This window comes from Silene latifolia, chromosome 7 (assembly GCF_048544455.1).
Source record: "Silene latifolia isolate original U9 population chromosome 7, ASM4854445v1, whole genome shotgun sequence".
NCBI lineage: Eukaryota > Viridiplantae > Streptophyta > Magnoliopsida > Caryophyllales > Caryophyllaceae > Silene > Silene latifolia.
In genome coordinates, this window is record NC_133532.1 from 126,895,262 (window position 1) to 126,901,797 (window position 6,536).

The window sequence follows — 6,536 nt, forward strand, 5'->3', positions numbered from 1 at the left end:
GGTTTATGGCATACCGATACCCACAAATGTCTTCCGTTGCTACTGAAATTTTGCGTGGCCGCTATGTTTGACCTAAGGAACATTCCGTATGATTTCTGGAGAATTTTGATCCGGGACTCTGGAATCCCAAAAACCCGTGTATTATACACTTCAATTTCAGCCGTTCGGGAGGTCGTACTGGACCCTGTTTCTTTTTATCGCAGTTTTTCTATCACGCGTCTGAGGTAATTTCAGGAGATAACCTATTCGATTTCAGCCTCGGATAACGATTATAAATACATTTTTCACGATTATCCGATGTTTGACGAATGCTGGTTTATGGCATACCGGCACCCCCAAATGTCTTCTGTTGCTGCTCAAATTTTGCGTGGCCGCTTTATCTGACCCAAGGAACTTTCTGTGTGATTTCCGGAGAATTTTGTTTCGGAACCCTGGAATCCCGAAAAACCGTGTATTATACACTTCAATTTCAGCCGTTCGGGAGGTCGTACCCGACCCAGTTTCTTTTTCTCCCGGTTTTTCTATCACGCGTCCGAGGTTATTTCAGGAGTTAACCTATTCGATTTCAGCCTCGGATAACGATTATAAATACATTTTTCACGATTATCCGATTTAAGACGAATGCTAGTTTATGGCATACCCACACTCCCAAATGTCTTCTGTTGCTACTCAAGTTTTGCGTGCTGCTTTATCTGACACGAGGAACTTTCTATGTGTTTTCCGGAGAATTTTTTTCCGGAATCCCGAAAAACCGTGTATTATACACTTCAATTTTAGCCGTTCCGGAGGTCGTACCGGACCCTGTTTCTTTTTCTCTCGGTTTTTTTATCACGTGTCCGAGCTCATTTCAGGAATTCACCTATTCGGTTTCAGCCTCGGATAACGAGTATTAATACATTTTTCACGATTATCCGAGGTTCGGTGAATGCTGGTTTATGGCATACCGCCACCCCCAAATGTCGTCCGTTGCTACTCAAATTCTGTGTGGCCGCTTTGTCTGACCCAAGGAACATTCCGTCTGATTTCCGGAGAATTTTGATCCGGGACCCTGGAATCCCAAAAACCCGTGTATTATACATTTCAATTTCAGCCGTTCGAGAGGTCGTACTGGACAATGTTTCTTTTTCTCCCGGTTTTTCTATCTCGCGTCTGAGGTCATTTCAGGAGTTAACCTATTCGATTTCAGCCTCGGATAACGATTATAAATACATTTTTCACGATTATCCGATGTACGACGAATGCTGGTTTATGGCATACCGGCACCCCCAAATTTCTTCTATTGCTGCTCAAATTTTGCGTGGCCGTTTTATCTGACCCGAGGAACTTTCTGCGTGATTTCCGAGAATTTTGTTCCGGGACCCTGGAATCCCGAAAACCGTGTATTATACACTTCAATTTTAGCCGTTCGGGAGGTCGTACCGGACCTTGTTTCTTTTTCTCTCGGTTTTTTTATCACGTGTCTGAGGTCATTTCAAGAGTTAACCTATTCGGTTTCAGCCTCGGATAATGAGTATTAATACATTTTTCACGATTATCCGAGGTTCGGCGAATGCTGGTTTATGGCATACCGGCACCCCCAAATGTCGTCCGTTGCTACTCAAATTTTGCGTGGCCGCTTTGTCTGACCCAAGGAACATTCCGTCGATTTTGGGAGAATTTGGATCCGGGACCCTGGAATCCCAAAAACCCGTGTATTATACACTTCAATTTCAGCCGTTCGGGAGGTCGTACTGGACCTGTTTCTTTTTCTCCCGGTTTTTCTATCACGCGTCTGAGGTCATTTCAAGAGTTAGCCTATTCGATTTCAGCCTCGGATAACGATTATAAATACATTTTTCACGATTATCCGATTTACGACGAATGCTGGTTTATGGCATACCGGCGCCCCCAAATTTCTTCTGTTGTTGCTCAAATTTTGTGTGGCCGTTTTATCTGACCCGGGGAACTTTCTGCGTGATTTCCGAGAATTTTGTTCCGGGACCCTTGAATCCCGAAAAACCGTGTATTATACACTTCAATTTTAGCCGTTCGGGAGGTCGTACCGGACCCTGTTTCTTTTTCTCTCGGTTTTTTTATCACGTGTCTGAGGTCATTTCAGGAGTTAACCTATTCGGTTTCAGCCTCGGATAATGAGTATTAATACATTTTTCACGATTATCCGAGGTTCGGCGAATGTTGGTTTATGGCATACCGGCAGCCCCAAATGTCGTCCGTTGCTACTCAAATTTTGCGTGGCCACTTTGTCTGACCCAAGGAACATTTCGTCTGATTTCCGGAGAATTTTGATCCAGGACCCTGGAATCCCAAAAACCCGTGTATTATACACTTCAATTTCAGCCGTTCGGGAGGTCCTACTTGACCCTGTTTCTTTTTCTCCCGGTTTTTCTATCACGCGTCTGAGGTCATTTCAGGAGTTAACCTATTCGATTTCAGCCTCGGATAACGATTATAAATACATTTTTCACGATTATCCGATGTACGACGAATGCTGGTTTATGGCATACCGGCACCCCCAAATGTCTTCTGTTGCTGCTCAAATTTTGGGTGGCCGCTTTATCTGACCCGAGGAACTTTCTGCGTGATTTCCGAAAATTTTGTTCTCGGACCCTGGAATCCCGAAAAACCGTGTATTATTATACACTTCAATTTTAGCCGTTCGGAAGGTCGTACCGGACCCTGTTTCTTTTTCTCTCGATTTTTTTATCACGTGTCCGAGGTCATTTCAGGAGTTAACCTATTCGGTTTCAGCCTCGGATAACGAGTATTAATACATTTTTCACGATTATCCGAGGTTCGGCGAATGTTGGTTTATGGCATACCGGCACCCCCAAATGTCGTCCGTTGCTACTCAAATTTTGCGTGGCCGCTTTGTTTGACCCAAGGAACATTCCGTCTGATTTCTGGAAAATTTTGATCCGGGACCCTGGAATCCCAAAAACCCGTGTATTACACTTCAATTTCAGCCGTTCGGGAGGTCGTACTGTACCCTGTTTCTTTTTCTCCCGGTTTTTCGATCACGCGTCTGATGTCATTTCAAAAGATAACCTATTCGATTTCAGCCTCGGATAACGAGTATTAATACATTTTTCACGATTATTCGAGGTTCGGCGAATGCTGGTTTATGGCATACCGATACCCCCAAATGTCTTCCGTTGCTACTCAAATTTTGCGTGGCCGCTTTTTTTTACCCGAGGAACTTTCTGTGTGATTTCCGGAGAATTTTGTTCCAGGACCTTGGAATCCCGAAAAACCTTGTATTTATACACTTCAATTTCAGCCGTTCGGGAGGTCGTACCGAAGCCTGTTTCTTTTTCTCCTGATTTTTCTATCATGCGTCCGAGGTCATTTCAGGAGTTAGCCTATTCAATTTCAGCCTCGGATAACGAGTATTAATACATTTTTCACGATTATCCGAGGTTCGGCGAATGTTGGTTTATGGCACACCGGTACCCCCAAATGTCGTCTGTTGCTACTCAAATTTTGCGTGGCCGCTTTGTCTGACCCAAGGAACATTCCGTCTGATTTCCGGAGATTTTTGATCCGGGACCCTGGAATCCCAAAAACACTTTGTATTATACACTTCAATTTCAGCCGTTCGGGATGTCGTACTGGACCCTGTTTCTTTTTATCCCGCCTTTTCTATCACGCGTCTGAGGTCAGTTCAGGAGATAGCCTATTCGATTTCAGCCTCGGATAACGATTATAAATACATTTTTCACGATTATCCGATGTACGACGAATGCTTGTTTATGGCATACCGGCACCCCCAAATGTCTTCTGTTGCTGCTCAAATTTTGCGTGGCTGCTTTATCTGACCCGAGGAACTTTCTGTGTGATTTCCGGAGATTTTTGTTCCGGAACCCTGGAATCCCTAAAAACCGTGTATTATACACTTCAATTTCAGCCGTTCGGGAGGTCGTACCGAACCCTGTTTCTTTTTCTCCTGATTTTTCTATCACGCTTCCAAGGTCATTTCAGGAGTTAGCCTATTCAATTTCAGCCTCGGATAACGAGTATTAATACATTTTTCACGATTATCCGAGGTTCGGTGAATGCTGGTTTATGGCATACCGGTACCCCCAAATGTCTTCCGTTGCTACTCAAATTTTGCGTGGCCACTTTGTCTGGCCCGAGGATCATTCCGTGTGATTTCCGGAGAATTTTAATTCGGGACCCTGAAATCCCGAAAAACCGTGCATTATATACAATTCAATTTCAGCCGTTCGGGAGGTCGTACCAGACCCTGTTTCTTTTTCTCTTTGTTTTTCTATCACGCGTCGGAGGTCATTTCAGTAGTTAACCTATTCGATTTCAGCCTCAGATAACGAGTATTAATACATTTTTCACAATTATCCGAGGTTCGGCGAATGCTGGTTTATGGCATACCGGCATCCCCAAATTTCTTCCGTTTCTACTCAAATTTTGCGTGGCCGTCTTATCTGACCTGAGAAACTTTCTGTGTGATTTCAGGAGAATTTTGTTCCGGGACCCTGGAATCCCGAAAAACCGTGTATTATACACTTCAATTTCAGCCGTTCAGGAGGTCGTACCGGACCCTGTTTCTTTTTCTCCCAGTTTTTCGACCACGCGTCCGAGGTTATTTCAGGAGTTAACCTATTTTTCGACCATTTCAGCCTCGGATAACGAGTATTAATACATTTTTCACGATTATCCGAGGTTCGGCGAATGCTGGTTTATGGCATACCGACACACCCAAATGTCTTTCGTTGCTACTCAAATTTTGCGTGGCCGCTTTTTTTTACCCGAGGAACTTTCTGTGTGATTTCCGGAGAATTTTGTTCCGGGACCTTGCAATCCCGAAAAACCGTGTATTTATACACTTCAATTTCAGCCGTTCGGGGGGTCGTACCGGACCCTGTTTCTTTTTCTCCCGGTTTTTCTATCACGCGTCCGAGGTTATTTCAGGAGTTAACCTATTCGATTTCAGCCTCGGATTACGATTATAAATACATTTTTCACGATTATCCGATGTAAGACGAATGCTGGTTTATGGCATACCCATACTCCCAAATGTCTTCTGTTGCTACTCAAATTTTGCGTGGCTGCTTTATCTAACCCAAGGAACTTTCTGTGTGATTTCCGGAGAATTTTTTCCGGAACCCTGAAATCCAGAAAAACCGTGTATTATACACTTCAATTTTAGCCGTTCGGGAGGTCGTACCGGACCCTGTTTGTTTTTCTCTCGGTTTTTCTATCACGTGTCCGAGGTCATTTCAGGAGTTAACCTATTCGATTTCAGCCTCGGATAACGAGTATTAATACATTTTTCACGATTATCTGAGGTTCGGCGAATGCTGGTTTATGGCATACCGGCACCCCCAAATGTCGTTCGTTGCTACTAAAATTTTAGGTGGCCGCTTTGTCTGACCCAAGGAACATTCCGTCTGATTTCCGGAGAATTTTGATCTGGGACCCTGGAATCCCAAAAACCCGTGTATTATACACTTCAATTTCAGCCGTTCGAGAGGTCGTATTGGACCCTGTTTCTTTTTCTCCCGGCTTTTCTATCACGCGTCTGAGATCATTTCAGGAGTTAACCTATTCGATTTCAGCCTCGGATAACGATTATAAATACATTTTTCACGATTATCCGATGTACGACGAATGCTGGTTTATGGCATACCGGCACCCCCAAATATCTTCTGTTGCTGCTCAAATTTTGCGTGGCCGCTTAACCTGACCTGAGGAACTTTCTGCGTGATTTCCGAGAATTTTGTTTCGGGACCCTGGAATCCCGAAAAACCGTGTATTATACACTTCAATTTCAGCCGTTCGAGAGGTCGTACCGAACCCTGTTTCTTTTTCACCCGATTTTTCTATCACGCGTCCGAGGTCATTTCAAGAGTTAGCCTATTCAAGTTCAGCCTCGGATAACTAGTATTAATACATTTTTCGCGATTATCCGAGGTTCGGCGAATGCTGATTTATGGCATACCGGTACCCCCAAATGTCGTCCGTTGCTACTCAAATTTTGCGTGGCCGCTTTGACTTGCCCGAGGATCATTCCGTGTGATTTCCGGAGAATTTTAATCCGAGACCCTGAAATCCCGAAAAACCGTGTATTATATACACTACAATTTCAGCCGTTCGGGAGGTCGTACCGGACCCTGTTTCTTTTTCTCTTGGTTTTTCTATCACGCGTCGGAGGTCATTTCAAGAGTTAACCTATTCGATTTCAGCCTCAGATAACGAGTATTAATACATTTTTCACAATTATCCGAGGTTCGGCGAATGCTGGTTTATGGCATACCGGCATCCCCAAATGTTTTCCGTTGCTACTCAAATTTTGCGTAGCCGCCTTATCTGACCTGAGAAACTTTCTGTGTGATTTCAGGAGAATTTTTTTCCGGGACCCTGGAATTCCGAAAAACCGTGTATTATACACTTCAATTTCAGCCGTTCGGGAGGTCGTACCAGACCCTGTTTCTTTTTCACCCGGTTTTTAAACCACGCGTCCGAGGTCATTCCAGGAGTTAACCTATTCGATTTCAGCCTCGGATAACGTGTATTAATAT